Source organism: Stenella coeruleoalba, assembly GCF_951394435.1.
Source record: "Stenella coeruleoalba genome assembly, chromosome: 10".
Taxonomy (NCBI): domain Eukaryota; kingdom Metazoa; phylum Chordata; class Mammalia; order Artiodactyla; family Delphinidae; genus Stenella; species Stenella coeruleoalba.
The window spans coordinates 9,901,338-9,917,676 of NC_137156.1; the positions used below are offsets into that span (position 1 = coordinate 9,901,338).

Here is a 16,339-nt window from a genome sequence, read left to right on the forward strand (position 1 = left end):
ATAATAAGAAATTGTAGTAAAAATAACAAGTGATACAATTTGTAGGACTACCATTATTTCACCGACACCCCAGGACCTGTAGTAGCTTCTTAAAATGAACTTTTCTCTTTCTAGAACCAGCTGAACTTGTAAAAAATGTCAGAATGTTAATATGGGGTAGAAATGTTTCTTTGTTTTGAACTCTTAATTTTGAACTAATTTTAGGCTTGCAGAAAAGTTGCAAAAATAGCACACCTACAGAGCTTCCTCATATCCTGAACTTTGCTTTACTTAATGTTGGCATCTTATATAACCATAGTCCACGATCCAGGACAGGGTATTAACATTGGTATCATATTATCAACCAAACTACAGTTTATTCAAATTCCATCTGTTCTTCCATTAATTTATTTTTTCTTTTATGGATTTTTTCTTTTCTAGGCCCTCAAGTTGAATTGAGCTGCTGTTTCTCCTTAGCCTCCTGTAACCTATAACACTTCATTCGTCTTTCTCATAAAAATGTTTCGTAGATTTTTTTGTGCATTTGGTGAAATATATGTGGGAAGATCATGTGTGAGTTTTGGGGGGTGGGTATGATAGTTGAATAGGAAACACTTGAACTCCTTGTTTGCTTGAACAAAAATATTCCAGAGGCCTTTCCAATACATTAATGATATATGATGACTTAGTGTTATTCAATAAACTTTACTAATTCAGATTAATATTTTAAAAGCCACCAAGATTTGGTTAAAAAACAAAGGTTGAATTTGAATTTTAAAATATATTAAAAATAGATTGGGTTTCATTTCATTAGTTTTAGAAAACTCTAAATTGATATAGATTTTTCATTCTAACTGTGGTCTAGGAGATATTATTACCTGTAAGGCCAGTTTATAATTAGCATAAGTATTATTTGTATATAGTAGATTATTTCAGCTTCAAAAAATAATTTTATTCCTTAAATATTCTCCCTGAGAAGGATCTTACCTTTTTTTTTAATTATAAAAAAATGTTGGCTAAGCAGAGATGAACCACAATCAGAATCTTGCCCATATGCTATAAATTTCAAATTAGTGATTCAAATTAATAGGTTTTTATAATATAAAAACTTAAAGTTGTTTACTAAAATATGATTTTGGTGAGCAGTTGAACCATTTATAAACTCATCTATTCATCTTAGTACCTTGGTCCTCAGCCTGTTTTCTCCCAGCACACAGTATACACGAGGGTTATGAACGTAGTACAGTGGGTAAAAATTTCAGGAATTCTCGATGCTGCACCTCTTCTTGTACATGACTGTTGAATGGATATACACACATGCCCCAGTTCCACAAACATTGTTTTATGCTTCCATTCTGTTCCAACTATTCTGACACCAACTGGGTATACTGCAATTCAGGTCTGAACTAACCACCCAGAGTTAGCTCAGACCCCACACGTTAAAGGACACAATCCACAAGGTTGCCCCGACTTCAGAGACCAGCAACAAGTGGGACCCCCAGGCCACGTGCACTTTTGACTGACTCCTTACAAATCCAGGGGAGCCCCTTTCCAGTTCAATAATTTCCTTAACGGAGTCACAGAACTCAGGAAAGCACTTACACTTATGACTATGGTTTTATTATAAGGGATACAGATGAGGAATCGTCAAATGAAGAGAAGCATAGGGTTGGATCTGGGAGGGTCCTGAATGAAGAGTTCCCATGCCCTCTCCTCCTGGAATTAGGGTGTGTCATCCTTCCAGCACATCCATGTGTTCACCAACCAGAAAGCTCCACTGAGTGGTGTTTTTATTAGGGTTTCATTAGGAGGGAACATTGACCACTTAATTGAACTTAATCTCTAACCCCATTTTCCTTCCCTGGAAGTTGGAAGGTCAGGCTGATACCATGTGGCTCAAAGCTTCAATCCTCTAATCATATGGTCTTTCTAGCATGACTATCCTGAAAGTATCCGGAGGCCCACTGTGGGTCACCTCTTTAGCATAAACTATCAGGGCCAACCATGAATAACAAAGATACTCCTGTCGCTCAGAAAATTGCAAGGATTCAGAGGCTCTCTCCCAGCACAAAGGCCAAATTCTGTTTTGTTTTTGTTTTTCTTAATTTTTTTTTTTCCTGAGAGTAAAATATGTGATATAGCATACTGTTTGGAAAATACAAAAACTATCGGTGCCAAAAACTCAGCCTCTGTGCACCAGTGCTGAATCAAATCTTAGAGGCAGAGTTTCAGGTAAAGTAGAAAAGAATAGCTTTATTGCTTTGCCAGGCAAAGGGGGACACAGCAGCCTCATGCCTTTCAAAGCTGTGTGTCCCAAACATGGGGATGGGGGGGATTTGGTGAGGAGTTTTATAGGAATGGTTCAAGGGCGGAGTTGCTGATAAGGACCAGGGTGTGTGCAGGGCCTGCCTTCCTTTAATCTGGCCTCAGGCGGTCTCCTGAGGTGGGTCTTCTCTCTGGAATGAAGAATGCTGAATCATGTTAACATCTTAAGATGTAGTTAACATCTGCCATTTGTTGGGGGTTTGAGTTCTGCAGATCCTGTCCCAAGACTGCACTGCAGTTTCTTGTCTCCGCATCCCCTCCCTTCCCTGATTAGCAACTGTTTGAACCTGCCCTTTGGAACTCAGGGAAGGTCATGGAGGCTGAAGCCTGTTCCCTACAAATAAGGAACGGGGGACACAGAAAGGCTTGCATGCCCAGGAGCCCCACAGGGTCCTGCTCGGTTTCAGTATTAAGAAAAAAATAAAAAGCACCCATAATCCTACACGGTGATAACACCACTGAATATTCTCATATACATTTTAATCATTTTTTTCTCTGCATTATTGGGGCTTAGTTTATAGATTTTTTACAGTTTGTTAAATTATTCCCAAGTATTTAATGTTTGATGCTGTTGCAAACGGTGTTTTTGAAAACTTCATTTCCCAACCATTTACTTTTAGTATATAGGAATGCAAATAATTTCTGTACGTTGACCTTGTCCTTAGGATAGTCTAAACATACAATCATATTGCCTGCAAATAAAGTTTATTTCTTCCTTTCCAATCTGTACTCCTTTTAATTTTTTGTCCTGTTCCATTGTGCTGGCTACCTAGTATATTTTAAAACACATTTTATAATACAGTACAATGTTAAATAGAAATTGTGACAGTGGACATCCTTAGAGGAGATATTGTTCAGTCTTTCACCATTAAGTATGATGTTAGCTGTAGGTTATTCATAGATGCCCTTTATTAAGGAAGTTTCCTTCTATCCCTAGTTTTCTGTGAGTTTTTTTCAAATCATAAATGGATGTTGCATATTGTCAAACCCCCCCCCCCTTTTTTTTTTTTTTTTTTGCGGTACGTGGGCCTCCCACCGCTGTGGCCTCTCCCGTTGCGGAGCACAGGCTCCAGACGTGCAGGCTCAGTGGCCATGGCTCACGCGCCCAGCCGCTCTGCGGCATGTGGGATCTTTCCAGACCGGGGCACTAACCCGCGTCTCCTGCATTGGCAGGCGGACTCTCAACCACTGCGCCACCAGGGAAGCCCTGTCAAACACTTTTTTTTCATCTTTTGAGATGATCATTTGATTTTTCTTCTTTGTTCTGTTAATGCAATAGATTGCAATTTAAAGACTTTTGAATGTTACACAACCTTGCATTTCCTGGGATAAACATCATTTGGTCATGCTGTATTGTACTTTTTAGATACTGTGGGACTTACTAAAGATTTCCATATTTATGTTCTGGAGAGATGTTAGTCTGTAATTTTCCTGAAATGTCTTTGTTTGGTTTTGTTATCAGGGTAAACTTGACCTTGTAAAATGAGTTGAAAATGGTTTCCTTCTCCTCTGTTTTATGAATGAATTTTTTTAAATTGTTATTATTTTCTTTTTAAATATTTTATAGAATTCATCAGTGAAGCCACTTGAACCAGAGTTTTCTTTGTGGGAAAGATTTCAGTTTCAAATTCAATATCTTTAATACATATAGGACTATTTGCATTTTTTTCTTTCTTATATAAGTTATGATAATTTGTCTTTCAAGCAGTCTGTTTCATGTAAGTCGTTGAATTTTTTGGCCTAAAATTTTTCACAATATACTTTTGTTATTCTTTAGTATCTAATGATATTCCTTAGTTTTTCCTTCATTCCTGATATTGATAACTTTTAAAATTCTCTTTTATTCTTGATCAGTTTTACTAGAGGCTTATCAATTTTACTGATCTATTCAAAGAATCAGATTTTATTTTGATTTTTGTTTGTTTATTGTCATTTTCTTTCTCATTGATTTCCAGTCTTTATTATTTTCTTTCCTCTACTTACTTTTTCAATTCAATTTTGCTTCCCCAGTTCCTTTAAAATGGGAAGCTTATATTATTGATTTTTTTCTGTAATTTAAGTATTTAAAGTTTTATTCTTTTCCCTTTAAGCACTGTGTCAGCTGCATCCCACAAGCTTGATAGGTTATATTTTCATTGTTATCCAGTTTCAAATATTTTCTGAATTTCCTTATGATTTCTTCTTGGACCTATCGGTTATGTATATTGGTATTAATTTTGTAATACGTAACTATTTTAAAATAATTTTGCTTTTGACTTCAAATTTAATTTCATTATAACCACAGAACACATTTTGTAGGATTTCAGCTCATTTACATTTATTGAGACTTACGTTATAGACCAGTATATAGAATATCTTGGTGGATGTATCACGTGCCCTTGAAAAGGATGTGCACTTTGCAGTGTGGGGTAAGGTATCTTATAAATGACAGGTCAAGCTGGTTGACAGTGTTGTTCAAATTTTGTTTGTTTTTGTAAATCTACTTTTCTAGCAAACATGGCAAAAGGAGTTTTGAACTTTTCAAATAAAATTATGAATTTGTCTATTTCCCTTTTCCATACTGTCAATTTTTTTTAGATTTATTAATTAATTAATTAATTTTTGACTGTGTCAGGTCTTAGTTGCAGCACGCATGGTCTTCATTGAGGCATGCAGGATCTTTTCATTGCGGTGCACGGGCTCTTCGTTGTGGTGCGCAGGCTTCTCTCTAGTTGTGTGCTGGTTTTCTCTTCTCTAGTTGTGATGTGTGGGTTCCAGAGTGTGTGGGCTCTGTAGTTTGCAGCTTGCAGGCTCTAGTTGAGGTGCATCAGTAGTTGTGGCATGCAGGCTTAGTTGCCCTGAGGCATGTGGGATCTTAGTTCCCTGACCAGGGATCGAACCTGTGTCCCTTCCATTGCAAGGGAGATTCTTTACCACTGGACCACCAGAGAAGTCCCTGTCAATTTTTTTTTTTTTTTGTGGTAAGCAGGCCTCTCGCTGTTGCGGCCTCTCCCGTTGCGGAGCACAGGCTCCGGACGCGCAGGGTCAGCAGCCGTGGCTCACGGTCCCAGCCGCTCCATGGCATGTGGGATCCTCCCAGACCGGGGCACGAACCCGTGTCCCCTGCATCGGCAGGCGGACTCTCAACCACTGCGCCACCAGGGAAGCCCCCTGTCAATTTTTGATGGCTGTATTTTGAAACTCTGCTGTTTAGGATTGTTATATATGTCTTCTTCAAAAGTTGACTTGTATCATAATGTAATGGCATTCTTTATATCTGGCACTGTTCCTTGTCATGAATGTTAGTTATTTTGTCTGATACAGTGTAGCCATTCCAGCTTCCTACTCTTTGTGTCTGAATAGTGTATCTTTCTTCCATCCATTTACTGTTAGCCAATCTTTGTATTTATATTTAAAGTGTGTTTTGTTTGTAGTAGGTAGTGTGTAGTGGGTCTCTGCATTTTAAATTGGGTGTTATTTTAGTGGAATTATCAGTATGGTTGGATTTAATCTACCATTCTTGCTTAGTTCCCATTTGTCCCATCTGTTCTGTGTACCACTTTTTATGCTTTCTTTTGGATTGAGTTTTTTTTTGACATTTATTTTGCTTATTAGCTATATTCCCTTGTTTTATTATTTTTGGTTGCTCTAGGATTCACTGTATTTACAGACGACCTTTATGTAATATTATGGCACTTTGTGTGTAGTATGAGAACCTCAAAACAGTAAACAATACCATTTCTCTTCTCAATCCTCACGTTACTGTTGAAATACATTTTATTTCTACCTATATTATAAACCCCACAGTGTATCTTTATTACTTTTTCATACAGTTATTTATCTTTTAAGTAAATTAAAAACTGAGAAAAAGTTACCATTTTGCTACTCTGGTCTTTTGTGTAAATCTGAGTTTTATCTGATATAATTTTCTTCAGCCTAAATGACTTCCTTTAATATGCTTTAGAGTGGAGGCCTACTAGCAGTGAATTCATACAACTTTTACTTATCTGAAAATTTCTTTATTTTACCTTCAATTTTGTGGGATATTTTCTCTGGGTATAGATTTATAGGTGACGGACTTATTTTTTTCCTTTTGCAATTTAAAGGTATTATTCCATTTTCTTCTGGGTTGCATTATTTCTGATGAGAAGTTAGAGATTATTCTTATTTTTGTTTACCTGTATGTGGGATATCTCCTTAGCTGTCTACTTTTTAAAAGACTTTCTCCTGATTATTAATTTTGAATAATTTGTGATGTATCTTGGTGTTACTTTATTTTAACGTACTTGGGTTTGTTGAGCTTTTTGGATCTGTGAATTTATACTTTTATAGTTTTTAAAATCAAATTTGGAAGAATGTAACCATTATTTTTACAAAAATTTTCGGCACCTTCTCCTTTCGTTTTGTCGTTTAGAACTCAAATTATATGTGTACTAGGACATTTAAAATCATCCCATAGGACTTCTAGGCTTTGTTCAATTTTTTTGTCTCTTTTCTGTTTTTCAGTTTGGATAGTTTCTATTCATATGTCTTCAAGTACACTGATCTTTTCTTCTGCATTTGTTTGTCTATTAAACCCATTCAGTAAAACTTTTAATTCAGATATAGTATTTTTTAGCTTTCCAAGTTTCGGGTTCTTTTTTAGATCTCAAATTTTTCTCAGTTTCTCTTATGTTCATGCTTACTTTTCAAGCCTTGGGTATAAATACAACAGTTGTTTTTAAGTATCTGTCTGCAAATCTCCATTATTTCTAGGTCTGCTTCTGTTGATTGATTCTTCTCCTGTTTATAGTTTACATTTTCCCACTTTTTCATTTGCCTAGTAATTTTTGATTGAAAACTGAGCATTGTCCTGTCACATTGTTGACTCTCTGTGTTTTGTTTTACTCCACTGTAGAGTACTGAGTTTTGTTCTGGCTAGCAATTATTTGTACAGTCCTTCCAAAGCTTGTTTTCAAATTTGTTTTGGATGGGTCTAGGGTGTTTTTTTCCTCCAGGGCTAGTTTAGCCCTTCGAGTACAGCCTTCTGGAGTCTGTACAGAATGCTACAGGTGTTCAGTGAATTTTCTCTCTTCTTAATGATCAGAATTTAAATGAATCTGCCTTTCCAGTAATTTTTCTTTCCCCAGAGGTTGTAGTTTGCTCAAAGCTTTGGATATCAGCTGAAAACTCAAGAGGATTTCTGCACCTCTGTTCTGTGTAGCTCTCTCATCTCTGGTACTCTAATTCTCATATTCCAGCTTCCTCAATTTCTGTCTCTTCAACTCAACAGGACCGCTAAGCTCTACTTGATATCCAGGTATCAGTACCAAATCTGTAAAGTGCTTCGAGACAGGAATCTGGGGAGATCTTAGCGCTCAGGTCTTTTTTTTTTTTTCCTTTTCTCATAGATCCCAGCCTTGTTCAGTGTGTTTTAACTATTTGAAAACAGTTGATTTTTAAGTTTTGTCCAGATTTCTGGTTTTTTACATTCACAGGTCAAGTTAGATTTCTCTGTCATGTCTGAAAGCTGGAATTCTGCCCTTCCTGCAGAGTTTTGTTCTCTAATTTTTTCTTTCTTTCTCTCTTCATATTCTAACCCTTTTCCATGCTTTTCAGAAATTCTCTTGTGAATGACTGGAGAGCAGTCTTTCGAGTGGATATACCATCATTTACAGAAGACTCGCCCATAATTTACACAAGAACATTGACCCCAGTTGTAGCGCATTAATATTAATGTACATTTTAAAAAGTTTTTCCATAGGATAAAATGAAATTATGTCAAAGGAAGTAGACATTTGCGTGGCTCTTTGCACAGATTACCGAATTGCCATCCAGAAAGATGACTTTAGCTTAAACCCAACATCACTATATGAGGTTGTGCATATCACCATGACCTTGCTAGTGCTGGATATTAAAATGATTTTAAAAGAATCTTCAGTTTAAGCAAAACTTGCTCTCTTATTGTTGGAACATCATTCATCTGGACATTCATTATTTTATTATTGCTATGCTTGAATTTGCATAATACCTCTTGGCCTTTTATTGAGCCCCATCCAGTTAAATTATGTACATGTTGTAAAGTATCAAATAGTGCAGGAGGTCTTACAATGAAAACCACTATCTCCTGTCCCAGACTTCATTATTCCAGCCCTGTTGCTCAAAGGAAACCAGTTTTAACTCTGGATTTCTAAATTAGATCTTATAATGCTACTGTAATATAATGCTACTATTAGTATTAATATTTACTCTTTACTTCTTATTCTTTTAGGTTAGACTCTTACTCCAGTCTTCTATCTTTCTTCCCCAGTCTTCTCAATATACTTGTGTAGTTAAATCAGTAAACACTGTTTACATTATTGTGTCTGTGTAATGATGTTCTCTGCAGAGGTGATACGTTACTACAAGTCTCATCTCAGAAAACTTTTTGCCTTCCTGGAGTTTTAAATTGTTTTTCTTTTCTTCCTACAATGTCTTCCTTAAAATAATTTTATTTTTTAGCTCTAGCGTATTTATATTTATTGAGTGCTTCCCTTTTTCTGAAATGTTAAAAAGGCATTTAAAATCAGGAAAAGAGCAAGGATGCCCACTCTTCAGCCTTCTGTTTCATCATTGTACTAGTGGCCTCAGTCAGTGTAGTAAGAACATTGCATTAAAATTATGAGGATTGGAAGGGAGGTAACAAACTGTCATTGTTTGCAGATTAAGTGATAGTTTAGGTAAACACACACAGCTCTTAGACTAGTTATTAGAAGTAATAAAAGTATTGAGCAAGAGAAGCGACAAGTAATCAGGTTTCAACTGGATAAAAAGCAATAAAACTTTATTAACTTTAGAAAAACAAAAATACTAGGAAAATCCAAAATGGAAACAGAAAGATCTGCAAAAACATTTCACTCACAGCCATGCACAGCACAGATTTCTGATGCTGAAAGGAGCCGAGCGCCAGGCACAGGTTGCTGGTGCCACTCGGGCTTAGCTTTCATGCCCTCTAGTTCCATAAGCAGAGTCTTCCCGGTGGCTTCATTTTCTCTTCCCTCTGCCAGGCACTGTTCCCGCTGCTCTCGTGGGTTAGCGCAAGAGCAGGAAAGACTAGTTCTTTTCTTTCCAAAACCTCTCTGTTACCTTGAGACCACTGAGAGAGGTCTCCAGAGTAGGGAAAGCAACTGGTCTGAGTTCATCCCTAGAGCTCCTGGTCTTGGTACCTACATAAGAATAAGTGCTTGGTCCTCACAGGCTCAGGTGCTCCTTTCTAACTTGATGTGGAGCATCTAGTGACATCTAATTCGCCCTGGGAAATGTTATTCTATTAGAGGATGAGAGGATCAAGATACCGTAAGTATTAAGATGTATTATAAATATTAAACTTGCTAAGAGACTGATCTTAGTTGTTGCCACCTCAAGAACAAATGATGTGACTGGATAGGGGTGTTAGCCAAGTGGCAGTCCTATTGCAGTATAAGTGATCAAATCTGTGTGTTGTATACCTTAAACTTAAACAATGTTATATGTCAACTATATTTCAATAAAACATTATGACATATATGCTGCATTTGGAAAGTTGAATACTAAAAAAAGTGTTAAGAAACAAATATATAAATATATATACAGCAGGAAGACAATTTGTCACATGATACATTTCAGAATCAGTAATCAACATGTTTAGAGTTAGAATCTAATTTCTCGAGCTCCGTAGTTCACAACTGAGGCAAATGTCCCGGGGTCATTTGGCAATGTCTGGAAAACTGTTAGTTGTTACAGTATGAGGGTTTGGTGGTGGCAGATGTTGGTGCGACTGGCATCTGATGGGTAGAGCCAGGAATCTTATTAAACATCCTACAATACAAGCCCCACAACAACGAATTTTCTTCCTCAAGATATCAGTTAGGGCTGAGGTTGAGAAACTCTGCTGTAATCCAACAACTCCTAGAAAGGTTATAAATTTAAACCACCATCACAATAATAACAACGAACATTTATTAAACACTTACTATATCCCAGACACAGTGCTACATAAATCGCATATATATTCTCATGGAACCTCCACAGCTATTCCTAGGAGGAAGGTACTATTCTTATACCTGTGAGAAAACTGAAGCTTAAAGAGGTGTAAAAACTTTTGTAAGATTACCTTACAAAAAGTTTACAAAGTTTACAAAAGCTTTGTAAGATGATCACTTACTAAGTGCTAAAGCTGGAATTCAAATTGATCTGTCTGACCCCAGAGCCAGAAATTTTAACTAGGCTTACCTGCCTCCCAAGTTAGGGCCAGTGCCCTCATTTCATAGAAGACAGAACTGTGTGCGATCCTAATGTAAGCTTGTTCCTCTGTCCTTATAGTTAAATGCTCTAATGATGTGGGGCAAGTTTAGCCCAGAGTTATTTTTATGCTCCCAGAAAGCTGTTTGGTTGAAGATCTTGTTTTACTAATACATGACTTAACATACAGTGACCTCTGTGGCTGGTTAAAGGTAGAACTGAGAAAAGCCCTCCCCCAACCCCTTCACACACTCCCAGGTATCAGTCTTTACGGCACTTGATTCTGTCCCCCACAAAGGAATGCCTTCCAGAGCTGCTACTCCTTTTCCCTGACATCCATGTCTTAGTTTGCGATAGCCTGAAAGCAGGGCCTGGACAAGGGTTTCGGTGCAGGCATTCTATTTGGCACATGAGCTCAGGAAATGGGAATGAGGCAGAGTAAGTCAGGGAGAGAGAAAAGCAAGTATAAAGGTGCGTTATTAGATTACCAGCATGTGCACTGGGAGCTCCTGTATGTATTGCTTTAGATCCACCCATTTCAGGCTCCTCTTGCACTGGGGTTGAACATTAAAGGGCTTGGGACAGATAGTGGGACGACGCAGATAAGCGTTGTATCCTTGAGAAGGGATGATTTCAGTGAAGTTGGGTCTGAGTTCATGTGGAACTGTGCTCTGAAGCTACAGCTGAATTCAGAATTAGGCTAGAGGATATGAACCCATTTCTTCTGAAAGGTTCCCTAAGCCCAGGGACAGAACAGCAGATGCACAGTGATCTCTCCACTAAGTCCTCTGAATATTCTTCTGCTTCAGACAAATAGAAAAAGATCTGCTGGTGTGACGTGGAGCTGTTGGGGTATGGGATCAGGTGGGTCCCTGTGTATAGACTTTCTTCTTGACACATTCTCTCCTCACTTTTTTTTTTTTTTTCAAAATGCTGCTGGAATTACCTGGTTTTTCTATAAAAGTGTTGGACAAATCCAGTGAACAAGAGGCAACATTAAGGCTACGTTTCCTCATGGCTGCTCTCGAGGGTGCTTACGATAGGAGTTAACTAGACTGAAATTGGAAGGATGTGCCTTAAATTACTACAATTTTACAAACCCGGTGCTCTGTGGGGTCTGAGAACCATATTCAGAATGGCAAATGCAACCTGGTGATGCCCTGAGACAGGCTGAGCGAGAGACGTTACATGTAAGTGCAATTACGGAATGAGATAGAAGGAAGCAGAAAACTGCTTGAGTGTACCTTGTATTTTCCTTAAAAACCAGTAACCAACATTTATCGAGCACTTGTCGTGCATTAAGTCTTTTAAGGCCACCTTGAGAGAATATGGTAGTCTGTTAGAAGACAGAGCAGTGTTTATCTTCAGGAAGAATAGAGGCACTTGGAGTGGAGAAGAGCCATGTGAGGGTCCTTCGTGGAGCCGACAAGGTTCTATTTCTTATTTCCAAGTGGTGCTCACACACATGTGCGAGCATGATACACAATACATCCGTGTTTTATATACCTTTGTTTAAGTGCATGACCTTTCGCAATTGAAATAAAGTTAAAATATTAAACATGTGTTTAATGACTAGATAGAAAAGCTATAGCTTCTGAGGAGGAGAGAAATAGTGAGAAACTTGTAAGGCTTCTATTTGCAGTATCTCATTTCATACTTACAGCACCCTATGAAGTAGATGACAATGTTATACCTGTCGTCAGATAAGGAAACCGAGGTACAGGGAGATTAAATGACTCGTCCCGAGTCACACTGTTGTTTACCAAATGCAAGTTCATGTGCCTGAAGCACAGTGAGGCCAAATGAGCTGAAACAGAGTTTGGAGCAGAGAGAGGTTTATTGCGGGGCCGAGCGAGGAAAACAGGGGGCTTGTGGTCAAAATACCCCAGACTCCCCAGTGGGCTTGAGCAAAGCATTTTTTAAACACCAGGTAAGGAGGGGCTGGTCACAGGGTATCTGATCAGCTCATGCGCAGTTCTCTGATTGGCTGATGGTGAGGTAACAGGGCGGTGTCACAGGTGTTAACACGATCAATCCTTAGGCACAGCTAGGTCTGGGGGCTCATGATCATCAAGTAGTTCATTTCTTCCATTTGATGGTGGTTTTAGCATCTGTAAAACAACTCAGCAAGTGTGCACCAGATACTGTTACCCAGGTACTTCAGAGTGGAGCTACTGCAGAGGATATGGGGGAGGTGTCTGTCCCGGGAAGGCCCCATAGGGTCCTGCTCAGTTACACTATTTTCAGCTGGTGAGTTTTGTTATTTAGACATGATGCTTTCACTCTTTAAAGTGTCAGAGCTGTCCCATTGAAGAGGTGCTCAGCAGCTTCTTGGTTTATTCTAACCCTGAGCCAACCTGCACTAACGTAGCCACTCACTGATGGAGCCTTGTGGCCCAACATGACAGGAGCAAAGTGGCCCAGTGCCCCATGGGAAGAACTTGGCCACCATGTTATTTCAGAGCAGCTGACATTTTTCTGCAGAAACCAGCCACTCTCCTCATCTCTTGGATTTTCCTTTACACTAAAAGCCACCAGTTAATTGTAGCTACAAAGGCAAGAGACCCCTTAATCTAGTTTCTGTAGGCTTGACCCCCCAGCAGGGTGCCATGTTGATTGGGTTTGGGATTTGGTTTCAGTTGATAACCTTTCCATCCTGTCAGGTCTGGTCGCTTTCTGGAAACAGTCTTTTCTTCAGTACCAATGTCATGTGGATGTGTTTGTGAAATGGGTGTCTGTGAATAATCTCAGGTGACTGTTAATAAAGGGCAGTTTAAATATCAAATTAAGATACATCCTTAGCTCTTAAAGGGCTAAAATTTGAATCCCAGTCACCACCTGACTTGCTTGATACAATCAAGCAAGTGTTTATTTGGCATCTGTTTTATGACAAGTTGGTACGTGTTATAAGTTTCACAGAAATGTGGTCTTTGGTCGGGAAGATGGGGTATGTGTGACTGTGTGTACGTATTTTAAATCCTGCCAAGGTGGGCTTTGAAATTGACATATAACATAATTTTCAGTAATCCACCTGGTAATCTCAGCTCATGCACATCACATTTCTCCATTATGTTCATCGGTGATTGTAGCACTCTCTCCTTCTGTCACCCTTTGGGTATTGTAATCATTTTTAGCTACCTTCTTTTTTCTGCCTTTTCTCCTCACCCTTTTAGCACCTCACACAGAGCTCTGCACCTGGTAAGTACTCAACAGATGTCTCAAATAAATTAATGCACACCAGAGCCTCTCCACTGAATGCTTGATTTCTATGAGCAGGAGAATTTTAAATATTCACGTTGCATGTAGAATCTCACATTACTCTCTTACTTAAACCAGGATGCCGGCCTCACTGCTGGTCCTCGAAGCTAGATGGAATCAAACGACAGACTCAATTTTCAGTCAGTTTCTACCTAGGAATCAAAACTTCAGAGAAATATTTTAAACTTTTCTAAAATGGAAAAGTGAAATGATGGTGTTGATCGATCTTCTTCTTTGTCCATTTTTACTGCTGGGAAGCACCTAGGCTTCCTGGATGTGCATGAAGAGTGGCGTGTTCTCCATCCGTTGCACCCAGGCACTGTGGCTCCCTCTATCCTTCTGAAAGGCCAGAACAGAGGCATTGGCCTCAGGAAAGCAAGAACCCAAGAAGCCGGTTTCCTGGGACTTTTACCCAAGTCCTGGGGGCTTTTGTACCTCTCCACGGGGTCCTTGCTCTGATGCACGCTCCAGCAGGGCCCTTTCTCACAGGGCAGTATGGTAGGGAGGAAAGAACCTCCACACTGGAGCTAGAACCACCAGGGGCACCTCTGCTCAGCCACATTCTAGACTCAGTCTTTTGTCACTGTTCCTGCAGTGCTGAGCCTCAGATGCCCCATCTGTAAAGTGGAAGCTAGAGTTCTTATAATGCTGGTTGGTAGTGAGGGTACCTATGGGTTAAAAGCTCCTAACACACAATAGGCCCTGAACAAATACTTCTTCTCCCTTTATTGGAGAGTTTGTAAGAAACCTCCTTTCCCTGCTTTCCCTTTTCAGGCTTTCTCTCTGTTTTTTCTAACTCATAAGGAACAGAGTGAGGTACTTTTTTTCGACATCCCCTCTTTTCCTTCCCAAGCGTATTATTCATATGACAGAAGATATAATAGCAAATTGGGCCTTGTGCATGGGAGGAGAAGCATCTCTTCTAGTGAAATCCCGATGGCATGCAGTGCGTCTGTGAGAACCCAAGGGGATTAGTTTAAGCTCGGGATACTGGTTGGAAAACACCCGTTGGCTTTGGAATTGGCTTGAGCTTTTTCAGTGATCAAGATGAGCAGTTTCCTGATCATAGGTCACTTTTCTCATGACATTGGAAGGCCACCGTAGAGCCCTGCACGTATTATGAACCTTTTTTAAAAATAAATAAATAAAAAAATAAATTTATTTTCGGCTCTGTTGGGTCTTCGTTGCTGTGCACGGGCTTTCTCTAGTTGCAGTGAGCGGAGGCTACTCTTCATTGCGGTGCGCGGGCTTCTCATTGCAGTGGCTTCTCTTTGTTGCGGAGCACGGGCTCTAGGTGCGCGGGCTTCAGTCGTTGTGGCACACGGGCTCAGTAGTTGTGGCTCGCGGGCTCTAGAGCACAGGCTCAGTAGTTGTGGCACGTGGGCTCAGTAGTGGCTCGTGGGCTCAGTAGTTGTGGCTCGCGGGCTCTAGAGCACAGGCTCAGTAGTTGTGGCACGTGGGCTCAGTAGTTGTGGCTCGTGGGCTCAGTAGTTGTGGCTCGCGGGCTCTAGAGCGCAGTCTCAGTAGTTGTGGCGCACAGGCTCAGTAGTTGTGGCTCGCGGGCTCTAGAGCGCAGGCTCAGTAGTTGTGGCGCATGGGCTTGGTTGATCCACGGCATGTGGGGTCTTCCCGGACCAGGGCTCGAACCCATGTCCCCTGCCTTGGCAGGTGGATTCTTAACCACTGCGCCACCAGGGAAGCCCCTATGAACCTTTTTAGTTTAATTATGAACCCCAAATTAGAGGAAGTCGATGCTGTCTGATGCACAGGGAGTGCCGAGGGCTCCCCACACACACATCTCCGCCTGTGGTGGCCTCCCTGGGCCGCTGGGTCAGGACAGGAGCTATAGCTACAGCACATGGTTGAGTGTGTTCCCTTCTCTGCTTCCCACCAAGGAGAAGTCTCAGGTGGCTGAGCGTGCTGAAGCATTAGCCCCTGTGATCTCCAACACCACACCTTCAGCTACAGGAACACTTCCAGCAATACTGACATGTGCCTGAAAAGCTGACCCCTCTTTTTCTTTTTCCCATTCACTATTGCCCGTGTCATCTCTGAGGAATCTAAACTTGTAGAGAGAAGCCCGGAGTATGCTGAAGGATCTTTCTCTCATGGAGGCACCCAAGTCAAACCTCTCCTCTATTTGATGACGAGGTGGCTTAGTGAAGATGCACCCTGTCAACAGCAAACACCAGCTTGGGGCCACGGTCACGTGACCCATCTCTGATCCTAACTTCTGCTTAGTCTTAGTTCTGGAAATTCCTTTCTCTTGTTCCCCAGGGGAACAGTGCTTCAGGGGCATACAGAGCTTTTATGACTTGTTCCCACACATAAAGGATAGATACAGAAATAGAATAAAGAGCTTCTCTCCTGGTCTACAGTCTAGTGTTTTAAAATAACCTCTTCCTCCCTCCCTCCATTCTGTCCTCCTTTCCTAAAAGGAAAAGAATCCCTTTAAACGAACTAGGAAAACAGAAGGCCCAGTAAAGTTGAGTGATGAGGCGTCCTGTTGGGGCATCGTACACCCACACTGCTGAGATGCTGAGATGCACCTTCTTGGCGT

General features: G+C 40.2%; 1 protein-coding gene across 4 annotated transcripts in view; it reads left to right on the forward strand.

The window, feature by feature from the left end:
* PHACTR1 (phosphatase and actin regulator 1) overlaps positions 1–16,339 on the forward strand; it is a gene marked incomplete at its 5' end in the record, with an annotated part of 543,658 nt that overhangs the window by 377,394 nt on the left and 149,925 nt on the right. The gene's annotated exons all lie outside the window — the stretch shown is intronic.